At 44.5% G+C, this 12,321-nt stretch overlaps 2 long non-coding RNA genes across 2 annotated transcripts; both read right to left on the bottom strand.

The window, feature by feature from the left end:
- Nucleotides 1–1,075: 1,075 nt before the first annotated feature.
- LOC142475687 (uncharacterized) lies at nt 1,076–4,803 on the bottom strand. The gene is made up of 3 exons (XR_012791080.1): nt 4,730–4,803; nt 2,212–2,331; nt 1,076–1,191 (listed from the first exon to the last, which is right to left on the bottom strand). It is a non-coding gene; the product is annotated as an uncharacterized LOC142475687 (long non-coding RNA).
- A 2,823-nt stretch (nt 4,804–7,626) lies between these two features.
- LOC142475686 (uncharacterized) lies at nt 7,627–11,902 on the bottom strand. Its single transcript, XR_012791079.1, has 3 exons — nt 11,800–11,902; nt 8,737–8,856; nt 7,627–7,716 (listed from the first exon to the last, which is right to left on the bottom strand). It is a non-coding gene; the product is annotated as an uncharacterized LOC142475686 (long non-coding RNA).
- Between the last annotated feature and the right edge of the window lie 419 nt (nt 11,903–12,321).

The following is a 12,321-nucleotide window of genomic DNA, read 5'->3' as shown; positions in this document are numbered from 1 at the left end:
AGGTGCAAGGAAATGGGAGGAGGCACGGTGAGAAACAGGGAGAGACCACAGGAAGATAGAGGGCAACAACTTCCACAAGGTACTTGTATGGGTATAATTGTTTGTATTTTGTGCAGAGGGGGTAATTTCAGATAAAATACAATTCTCCACCCTCTACGAAACAATTCCACTTTGTTCAGTAAGCCAGAAAGTCTTGGTCCCATGTGGACTGAATTTAATGCAAATAAGGTCCTTAATACACAAGTAAAGAATAAAGTTACTTATTCTCTACTGTAAGAAGTGCCACATTGCCCACTATTTGGGTCCTGTGCCCAGATTGTGACCATGCATGGCAGAGGTGAGATTCCCCCAACTCCAATTTGCTACACTCTCCAAGAGAGATAATTGTGATCAGAGGTGGAACTAGGGGAGGGTGTGAGCAGGGTCACTGCCCAGGGAGTAACCTGACTGGGGGCACGGAAATCTCATTTAGTGCATATGTTGCGGCACTGCATTGATTGACCGGTCAATCTGCACTGCTGCCTGTCACAGTGACATCCTGATCGTGCACTGTGATCAGCTATAGCACTGACCCAGGTGAGATAGTTCAGCACTTTACAAGGAGGGAACAGATGTTGTGGGTGACAGATGCTGGAGGTAGGCCAAGACTGTTGGCCAGAGTAACGTGGAGACTTACTGCACTCTGCATGCCCATCCTCTCCCTGACATCAGGGGAAGGAAGTGGCCCTGGGGTGTGTGTAGGTATGCCAGATGTCAGTGTATGCATAAGTAAGTATGCCTGTGTAGTGGGAGGTGTAGGGGCGTTAAGCTGGAGGACTTAAAACAGGCACAAAAGCACATAGATACCTCTGATTATACCGCACCAAATGCTGATAATATCATGCTGTAGCTGCACTTTACAGAAGATGATGCAGATGTCATCATTGGTTGGTGGGTTCATTAAATCAATCCATCATATCATAACCACACTGTGCATATGATGTACTGAATCAGTAACACCAGGAAGACATCTCCATGTTAGGAGTAGAGTTAAAGTTAACAGAATATGTCCAGCACTGTGGTGTGTAGCGCATAAATAATAATTGTGCACATTACCAGAACAACATACTGTCAACTGCAAGATCATTTTGCTGCTTGTAGCGTATGCTCATCCTGTACAGTGTTGTAGTAGATCCGTCTCTTCAGTGTTCACTGCAACAAAAGTAAGACATTGCATTAATATTACAGACGTTTGGGGGCTGAAATCTCACTTCGCTGCGGACAATTTCCCTTTGCATAAGATTCTTGTGATTATGTCAATGATGATCAATAACTGCATCATAACACAGCCGCTCTATACAGAAGATGTACTTGCTCTCATTGGTCATTGAGGTAATACGTCACACAATGTACAGATATAGCAAGGATTATTTCTCCCACTTGTGCATTATGGCATTATGATGGGAAATGTTGTGAGATTCTGCATTATCAGCATCACTGAATCTTTTGGAAATTAAGTGATATTCTATGTTATAATGCAATATTATGGGTGATCAGCCGGTAAAATAATAATAGCTTGCTGTATCTGTAGCCATGCTCTACCCATGATGTGCTGAACCAATGACTGCAGAGAGATTCAGAGTGCTAAACATGACTGGAACGCATCTCTGAATAATGGGCAGCAAAGCAGTGCAGAATAGGAGGTGAAAGTATTTAAAATGGAAGATCCTTAGCAGCTGTGTGGAGAGTAGACAGTACAGACTGACCAAGTAAATGGTAAAAGGAGTAACTTCAACATTACTTGGCTTTGTTCTCCACATTGAAGCTTTCCTCCTCTTTAAATCACTAATACTGATGCCATGTGTAACCTGTACTGAGAGTTATATAATCTACTGGCCTAGATGAAACCATATGATGCAAACAGGATCCATCCCACTCCAGATTCATAGAATTGAACCACCTCAACCTTTCATAACAATCACATAGAACTGCAGCTGTGCGCTACTGCACATGTTCTTGTTATGAATGGTAGTAGATGTGGTCCTTGGGTCTTTACTTCATACTGTAGCCACCCTCTACTCATGATGTATTGAATCAACGAAAACTTGCATGGTTCAGATCACAGGAAGGGGTAGAGTAGAGATGAAAATATTCAATGTGAAACCCGTAGCAGCCGGATTGTGTGGAGTCAATAAAACGACAAATACTAAATGGTAAATGAGAAATATACACATTGCTTATCTGTCTCTGTGTAGTAATTTTCCTTCTCTTCAACTGTCCTTCAAATTTTCTCTTTTGCAAGAAAAGGAACACATGGCTTCAATATTCACTTCTGTTCTGCAGTCATCCCTCCTGAAATAAAAGTTAAGCATTGCATTGTTATTATGATAATACATACAATAAACCTTGCTCCAAACCATTTGATGCAAAGCAAATCCACCTCCCACCCACAGCTGTGCTCCTTCTAGAGCATGCATGTCAAACTCCAGTCCTCGAGGGTCCCAAACAGGCCAGGTTTTCAGTAGGGATATCCTGAAAACCTGGCCTGTTTGCTGCCCTCGAGGACTGGAGTTTGACATCCTTGTTCTTGAGCTTCTACCACGCAAGTCATCCATGTGAGTGACACTGTACTGCAGTCCTGGTCTGCACACAATCTACTGAATCAATGACATCACACTGTAAAGGCAATCTACAAGATGTATTAGTTGTCCACACTTCCGAAATGTTACTTTTATGTCCAAATCACTTATTCCCATGACCTGATATTTGTATTTGTTATTTATAGGATTGTCACAAAGAGTTGATGAGGTCACCAAATGATAGTATGTAGAGAGAAAGAGAGATCTCAGAACAGAGCCCTGATGTATACCCACAGACAGATCAATAGAAGACGAAGACATGTTAGCAACAGAGATGGAGAATGTGTGACAGGAAAGTTATGATGAAAACCAGGATAGAACTGTGTTACGGATACCAAGAGAGAGTTTAGAATATGAAGGAGGAGAGTGATTGAGAGCATCAAACGCAGCAGATAGATCAAGTAGGATTAGTAGGGAAAAGTGACCTTGGGAATTTGCTTTAAGCACAGTCTGTAGAACGAGCTGTACGAAAGGCAGGTTGTAAAGGATCCAGGAGGGCATGTGATTTAAGAATGTTGACATTCTAGCAATTAGGAGACAAACAGCAGGAGGGATACAGGGCGGTAGTTAGTAAGGCACATAGGGTGTAGGTTGTTTCTGAGAAAAGGGTGACCACTACAGGCTTAAAGTAAGAGGGTAAAGAGCCAGAGAATAGGGAGGAATTGAAGATGTGGGTGAGAGTGGGGACTAAGAGATGCAGTAAGGTGTGAGGGGATACGATCTAGAGGGCATGTGGTAGAGGGAGAAGAGAAGATGATTAGCTTCCAGCTCTGTAAGAGAAGAAAAGGAGTCAAATGCAGAAGGAGAATTAGGTAGAAGGAGAGAAGGGGGAAGGGACAGAAGGAATCTCCTTGTGGGTGGCATCCACCTTGCCTCTGAAGTAGTCAAATGCTTGAGGAGAAGTGAAGGAAGGATGGCAAGTGTGAGGAGAAGGTTAGTGGAGGGAGTCAAATACAGGGAAAAAAAGACAGCGTAAATTAAATTTGAGTGTTGATGAATGTGAAAAAAAAGTAGTGTGGTTTGGCCCCAGAGAGCAGCTTTATACAGGACTGGAGACATTTTTACTGTAGAAAAATCAAATATCAATTGTGTGATTTCCTTCATAGGCATTAAGAACAGCGAGTGGAAGTGTGATGAACATGTTTGGGAATTTAGCCAAGGGTGTGGGCTAGAGGGACAAGTGTGTCAGAGCCTAGAGGGGGCATATAGATAGGAGGATAGCATTGTAAGAGTTAATAAGATTGTTAGTTTAAGCGGAAAGAGAGAGAGAGCAGAGAGGTTAGAGTAGATGTCAGAGGAGAGTTTAATTAAGCAGAGGCAAATCAGTGGGACAGGTAAGATGGGGTGAGGGGAATGACTGATTGTGAATGATGAGAGCAGAAGAGGTCATGTACAACTAGAGCCTTGTTAGTCAGAGAACGGACATTCCAGATGGCATAGGAGAAGGGAAGAGAAAAGTAAGGAAAGGAATGTGGATTACATTAGATAGGTTAACACTCTTAGCAGGGAGGCAGAGGCAGGGAGGCCCGATGTGTATATGAGCAGGTTCAAGATTATAAGAGATATCCCACACATCAGCAAACATAGAAGGAGACACAGAGATAGGTGTAGAGAGAGACAGAGATAGCTCTATGTAGAGAGAGAGGGACGTAGAGAGAATGAGACAGATAGGCGCAGAGAGAGGGGGCGCAGAGAGAGGAGGCGCCAAAAGAGGGGGCGCAGAGAGAGGGGGCACAGAGAATAGGATATTAAAGAGTGCTTTTCATTGAGCAGTGCAGAAATAGCTGCAATAGAGGTCTGTACAAATGGTGCAGTGTGTAGACACATGCAAAGGTAGGGGAAGGAAAGAGGAGAACATGTGGATAAAAGCAGGAGTGTGGAAGTTAGAGAAATTAGAAAAGTTTAACAGAGGAGTGAGGAAACAGCAAGCAGAAAGAACAAGAGAGAGGTTACATTGGGATGACGTTCTGTGGTAAAGAGAAAATGCTAGGAGAGAGCTTTCAAATATTAGAGGACATGAATTGAGGGAGCAAATGTATAAATCAAAACCTGAGGGGGAGGTATAGCACGAAAGCTTGCACAGCAGATTATAGTCTTAATGTTGCGTGTACCTGTCAGGGTATTCAAGAAGTTAAATTCTCACAAGTGCAGAGTTCATGATGAAATGCTGAATCTAGTCCCCCTCCAATTTAATTTTAATATAACTTTTCCATTCTTCATTACTGCAAAAAGCAAACAAAACAAAACCACATTGCATTACTATTTTCAAAATGGATTGAATGGCATATTCAACAGTGACTGTGTGATGCCAATATTCCCCACTCACTCGTAGTGAAGCACATATTGTACTAGTGTTGAAAGTAGGCCGGTAGAGTCAGGTACGCAGTACTGATAAAACAATAAGTGCCCGTCGTAAGTACCAGCTCCGCAACAGTGCGGGCATCACATTAGTGACGTGGATGAACATATATGGATAAGCCCATATTAAGGCATCACGTGACCAGAGCCGTCACTGACTGGGTATACGTAAAGACGCAGGGAGATGCAAGGAAAGGGAGGGAGAGAGACAGGGAGAAGATGTGAAACGGAGGAAGGCACGGATGGAGGGAGTTCTTCCGAGCTTCTGCGGGCCTCTCTCTTTCACTGGTGCATGCCGGGAGCTGGTCCCAACATCCACAAAGTGTGTGTGTATTATTGGTTGTATTTTATGGGGGTAGGAGGGTAGTGTGTATATTGTGTGTGTGGGAGTATTATATTGTGTGTAGAGGTGCAGAGGAGAGTACTAGATTGTGTATCTTGTGTAAGGGTGTTGTGTATATTGTGTTTGGAGCTATAATATTATTGGGGAGATTAGTATTGAGGAGGTATTATAGTGTGTATTGTGGGGAGTATTAGTGTGTGTATTGTTTGTGGGTGACAGATGCTGGGGGTATGCAGCAATCCCTGCACTGAGGTCCGAGGCGGCTCTGCATCGCTCGCACGCACTGTGGACGACCAAGCATGTGCCCATGATAATCATGGCCTTAGAGGGATGAGTGTGTCAGAGCCTAGAAGGGGTATATATATAATGGAGGAGGGAGGAGGAAGGAGGAGGAGGGAGGAGGAGATGATAGCATTGTAAAAGTTAACAAGATAGATAGTTTAAGCAGAAAGTGAGGAGAGGTTAGAGATAAGGGTAGATGTCAGAGGAGAGAGTTCAATTAAGCTGAGGTATCGAGTAGGACAGGGGTGAGGGGAATGAGAGGTGGTGGATGAGAGCAGAAGAGGTCATGTACAAATAGACCTTGTTAGTCAGAGAGCAGTCATTCCAGAGGGCACGTGAGAAGTGAAGAGTAAAGTGAGACATTGAATGTGGATTACATTAGATGGGTTAATACGCTTAGCAGGGAGGTGGAGAGAGAGAGGCAAGAGGCAGAGAGTGGTGCAGGGGTTGAGGAAGAGATGTTGCATGTACCTTATCAGAACATTAAAGAACATCAATTCACACTGGTGCAGAGTTGATGATGAATCCAGTTCACCTCCAATTCAATTTTAACAGAAATGTTTCATTCTTCATTACTGAAAAAAAAGAAAATTAAAAAACATTTCATTACTATTTTCAAAATGGATTGAATTCCCCCAACAATGACTATGTGTTACCAATATATCCCTCTCAGTCCCACTGCAGCATATACTGTACCAGTGTGAAAGTAGGAAGGTACACAGTACCGGTAAAACAATACGTGCCGGTACTATGCACCATATGAATTATAAGGGGATGTAAATCTCCCAGTCTCTCTCCATATCCGCAACAGAGCGGGCTCCGGTCAGTGGCATGGATGCCCATATATGGGTATGCTCATATTTGGGCATCCCATGTCACTGACCGGAGCCGGCTCTGAGTATAGGGATATATGCGGAGACGCAGAGGTGCAAGGAAATGGGAGGAGGCACGGTGAGAAACAGGGAGAGACCACAGGAAGATAGAGGGCAACAACTTCCACAAGGTACTTGTATGGGTATAATTGTTTGTATTTTGTGCAGAGGGGGTAATTTCAGATAAAATACAATTCTCCACCCTCTACGAAACAATTCCACTTTGTTCAGTAAGCCAGAAAGTCTTGGTCCCATGTGGACTGAATTTAATGCAAATAAGGTCCTTAATACACAAGTAAAGAATAAAGTTACTTATTCTCTACTGTAAGAAGTGCCACATTGCCCACTATTTGGGTCCTGTGCCCAGATTGTGACCATGCATGGCAGAGGTGAGATTCCCCCAACTCCAATTTGCTACACTCTCCAAGAGAGATAATTGTGATCAGAGGTGGAACTAGGGGAGGGTGTGAGCAGGGTCACTGCCCAGGGAGTAACCTGACTGGGGGCACGGAAATCTCATTTAGTGCATATGTTGCGGCACTGCATTGATTGACCGGTCAATCTGCACTGCTGCCTGTCACAGTGACATCCTGATCGGGCACTGTGATCAGCTATAGCACTGACCCAGGTGAGATAGTTCAGCACTTTACAAGGAGGGAACAGATGTTGTGGGTGACAGATGCTGGAGGTAGGCCAAGACTGTTGGCCAGAGTAACGTGGAGACTTACTGCACTCTGCATGCCCATCCTCTCCCTGACATCAGGGGAAGGAAGTGGCCCTGGGGTGTGTGTAGGTATGCCAGATGTCAGTGTATGCATAAGTAAGTATGCCTGTGTAGTGGGAGGTGTAGGGGCGTTAAGCTGGAGGACTTAAAACAGGCACAAAAGCACATAGATACCTCTGATTATACCGCACCAAATGCTGATAATATCATGCTGTAGCTGCACTTTACAGAAGATGATGCAGATGTCATCATTGGTTGGTGGGTTCATTAAATCAATCCATCATATCATAACCACACTGTGCATATGATGTACTGAATCAGTAACACCAGGAAGACATCTCCATGTTAGGAGTAGAGTTGAAGTTAACAGAATATGTCCAGCATTGTGGTGTGTAGCCCATAAATAATAATTGTGCACATTACCAGAACAACATACTGTCAACTGCAAGATCATTTTGCTGCTTGTAGCGTATGCTCATCCTGTACAGTGTTGTAGTAGATCCGTCTCTTCAGTGTTCACTGCAACAAAAGTAAGACATTGCATTAATATTACAGACGTTTGGGGGCTGAAATCTCACTTCGCTGCGGACAATTTCCCTTTGCATAAGATTCTTGTGATTATGTCAATGATGATCAATAACTGCATCATAACACAGCCGCTCTATACAGAAGATGTACTTGCTCTCAATGGTCATGGAGGTAATACGTCACACAATGTACAGATATAGCAAGGATTATTTCTCCCACTGGTGCATTATGGCATTATGATGGGAAATGTTGTGAGATTCTGCATTATCAGCATCACTGAATCTTTTGGAAATTAAGTGATATTCTATGTTTTAATGCAATATTATGGATGATCAGCCGGTAAAATAATAATAGCTTGCTGTATCTGTAGCCATGCTCTACCCATGATGTGCTGAACCAATGACTGCAGAGAGATTCAGAGTGGTAAACATGACTGGAACGCATCTCTGAATAATGGGCAGCAAAGCAGTGCAGAATAGGAGGTGAAAGTATTTAAAATGGAAGATCCTTAGCAGCTGTGTGGGGAGTAGACAGTACAGACTGACCAAGTAAATGGTAAAAGGAATAACTTCAACATTACTTGGCTTTGTTCTCCACATTGAAGCTTTCCTCCTCTTTAAATCACTAATACTGATGCCATGTGTAACCTGTACTGAGAGTTATATAATCTACTGGCCTAGATGAAACCATATGATGCAAACAGGATCCATCCCACTCCAGATTCATAGAATTGAACCACCTCAATCTTTCATAACAATCACATAGAACTGCAGCTGTGCGCTACTGCACATGTTCTTGTTATGAATGGTAGTAGATGTGGTCCTTGGGTCTTTACTTCATACTGTAGCCACCCTCTACTCATGATGTATTGAATCAACGAAAACTTGCATGGTTCAGATCACAGGAAGGGGTAGAGTAGAGATGAAAATATTCAATGTGAAACCCGTAGCAGCCGGATTGTGTGGAGTCAATAAAACGACAAATACTAAATGGTAAATGAGAAATATACACATTGCTTATCTGTCTCTGTGTAGTAATTTTCCTTCTCTTCAACTGTCCTTCAAATTTTCTCTTTTGCAAGAAAAGGAACACATGGCTTCAATATTCACTTCTGTTCTGCAGTCATCCCTCCTGAAATAAAAGTTAAGCATTGCATTGTTATTATGATAATACATACAATAAACCTTGCTCCAAACCATTTGATGCAAAGCAAATCCACCTCCCACCCACAGCTGTGCTCCTTCTAGAGCATGCATGTCAAACTCCAGTCCTCGAGGGTCCCAAACAGGCCAGGTTTTCAGTAGGGATATCCTGAAAACCTGGCCTGTTTGCTGCCCTCGAGGACTGGAGTTTGACATCCTTGTTCTTGAGCTTCTACCACGCAAGTCATCCATGTGAGTGACACTGTACTGCAGTCCTGGTCTGCACACAATCTACTGAATCAATGACATCACACTGTAAAGGCAATCTACAAGATGTATTAGTTGTCCACACTTCCGAAATGTTACTTTTATGTCCAAATCACTTATTCCCATGACCTGATATTTGTATTTGTTATTTATAGGATTGTCACAAAGAGTTGATGAGGTCACCAAATGATAGTATGTAGAGAGAAAGAGAGATCTCAGAACAGAGCCCTGATGTATACCCACAGACAGATCAATAGAAGACGAAGACATGTTAGCAACAGAGATGGAGAATGTGTGACAGGAAAGTTATGATGAAAACCAGGATAGAACTGTGTTACGGATACCAAGAGAGAGTTTAGAATATGAAGGAGGAGAGTGATTGAGAGCATCAAACGCAGCAGATAGATCAAGTAGGATTAGTAGGGAAAAGTGACCTTGGGAATTTGCTTTAAGCACAGTCTGTAGAACGAGCTGTACGAAAGGCAGGTTGTAAAGGATCCAGGAGGGCATGTGATTTAAGAATGTTGACATTCTAGCAATTAGGAGACAAACAGCAGGAGGGATATAGGGCGGTAGTTAGTAAGGCACATAGGGTGTAGGTTGTTTCTGAGAAAAGGGTGACCACTACAGGCTTAAAGTAAGAGGGTAAAGAGCCAGAGAATAGGGAGGACTTGAAGATGTGGGTGAGAGTGGGGACTAAGAGATGCAGTAAGGTGTGAGGGGATACGATCTAGAGGGCATGTGGTAGAGGGAGAAGAGAAGATGATTAGCTTCCAGCTCTGTAAGAGAAGAAAAGGAGTCAAATGCAGAAGGAGAATTAGGTAGAAGGAGAGAAGGGGGAAGGGACAGAAGGAATCTCCTTGTGGGTGGCATCCACCTTGCCTCTGAAGTAGTCAAATGCTTGAGGAGAAGTGAAGGAAGGATGGCAAGTGTGAGAAGAAGGTTAGTGGAGGGAGTCAAATACAGGGGAAAAAAGACAGCGTAAATTAAATTTGTGTGTTGATGAATGTGGAAAAAAAAGTAGTGTGGTTTGGCCCCAGAGAGCAGCTTTATACAGGACTGGAGACATTTTTACTGTAGAAAAATCAAACATCAAGTGTGAGATTTCCTTCATAGGCATTAAGAACAGTGAGTGGAAGTGTGATGAACATGTTTGGGAATTTAGCCAAGGGTGTGGGTTAGAGGGACGTGTGTGTCAGAGCTTGAAGGGGCATATAGAGGATAGCATTGTAAGAGTTAATAAGATTGTCAGTTTAAGCAGAAAGAGAGAGAGAGAGCAGAGAGGTTAGAGTAGATGTCAGAGGAGAGTTTAATTAAGCAGAGGAAAATCAGTGGGACAGGTAAGATGGGGTGAGGGGAATGACTGATTGTGAATGATGAGAGCAGAAGAGGTCATGTACAACTAGAGCCTTGTTAGTCAGAGAACGGACATTCCAGAGGGCATAGGAGAAGGGAAGAGAAAAGAAAGGAAAGGAATGTGGATTACATTAGATAGGTTAACACTCTTAGCAGGGAGGCAGAGGCAGGGAGACCCGATGTGTATATGAGCAGGTTCAAGATTATAAGAGATATCCCACACATCAGCAAACATAGAAGGAGACACAGAGATAGGTGTAGAGAGAGACAGAGATAGCTCTATGTAGAGAGAGAGGGACGTAGAGAGAATGAGACAGATAGGCGCAGAGAGAGAGGGGGCGCAGAGAGAGAGGGGGCGCAGAGAGAGAGGGGGCGCAGAGAGAGAGGGGGCGCAGAGAGAGAGGGGGCGCAGAGAGAGAGGGGGCGCAGAGAGAGAGGGAGCGCAGAGAGAGAGGGGGCGCAGAGAGAGAGGGGGCGCAGAGAGAGAGGGGGCGCAGAGAGAGAGGGGGCGCAGAGAGAGAGGGGGCGCAGAGAGAGAGGGGGCGCAGAGAGAGAGGGGGCGCAGAGAGAGAGGGGGCGCAGAGAATAGGATGTACATGAGTGCTTTTCATTGAGCAGTGCAGAAATAGCTGCAATAGAGGTCTGTACAAATGGTGCAGTGTGTAGACACATGCAAAGGTAGGGGAAGGAAAGAGGAGAACATGTGGATAAAAGCAGGAGTGTGGAAGTTAGAGAAATTAGAAAAGTTTAACAGAAAAGTGAGGAAACAGCAAGCAGAGAGAACAAGAGAGAGGTTACATTGGGATGACGTTCTGTGGTAGAGAGAAAATGCTAGGAGAGAGCTTTCAAATATTAGAGGACATGACTTGAGGGAGCAAATGTATAAATCAAAACCTGAGGGGGAGGTATAGCACGAAAGCTTGCACAGCAGATTATAGTCTTAAAGTTGCGTGTACTGCTGCGGCACAGTTTATTCGAGCATTTGCCCGTTCTGTGCCGCAGCAGTAGCCTGGCGCGCGCCCGAGTGTGACAGGCGCACGCCGGAGCAGCGGAAGAGCGCCCTCCGATCGGGGCGCTCTCCCTACCGCTGCCGGGTCCGCCGGAACCCCCTGCCGCTGTCCCGCGATCGCGGGACACCAGGGCTCCCTCGGGGAGCCCCTGGACACGCGTGCAGGGGGCGCACGCTCCCGATGACGCGTGACCGCGCGTCTATGACGCGCGGCACGCCGAGGGGCGGCCACTAGCAAGCCGGGAGATTTCCCGGCTTGCGGTACCGACCACACTTCAATAAAGTGTGTCGGTAGTGTACCTCTCAGGGCATTCAAGAAGGTAAATTCTCACAAGTGCAGAGTTCATGATGAAATGCTGAATCCAGTTCCCCTCCAATTTAATTTTAATATAACTTATAACATTCTTCATTACTGCAAAAAGCAAACAAAACAAAACCACATTGCATTACTATTTTCAAAATGGATTGAATGGCATATTCAACAGTGACTGTGTGATGCCAATATTCCCCACTCACTCGTAGTGAAGCACTTATTGTACTAGTGTTGAAAGTAGGCCGGTAGAGTCAGGTACGCAGTACTGATAAAACAATAAGTGCGCGTCGTAAGTACCAGCTCCGCAACAGTGCGGGCTTCACATTAGTGACGTGGATGAACATATATGGATAAGCCCATATTAAGGCATCACGTGACCAGAGCCGTCACTGACTGGGTATACGTAAAGACGCAGGGAGATGCAAGGAAAGGGAGGGAGAGAGACAGGGAGAAGATGGGAAACGGAGGGAGGCACGGATGGAGAGAGGGAGTTCTTCCGAGCTTCTGCT

This window comes from Ascaphus truei, unplaced genomic scaffold (assembly GCF_040206685.1).
Source record: "Ascaphus truei isolate aAscTru1 unplaced genomic scaffold, aAscTru1.hap1 HAP1_SCAFFOLD_1331, whole genome shotgun sequence".
NCBI lineage: Eukaryota > Metazoa > Chordata > Amphibia > Anura > Ascaphidae > Ascaphus > Ascaphus truei.
The sequence above is the reverse complement of the archived record's forward strand: the minus strand, read 5'-3'. Positions and strand labels throughout refer to the sequence as shown.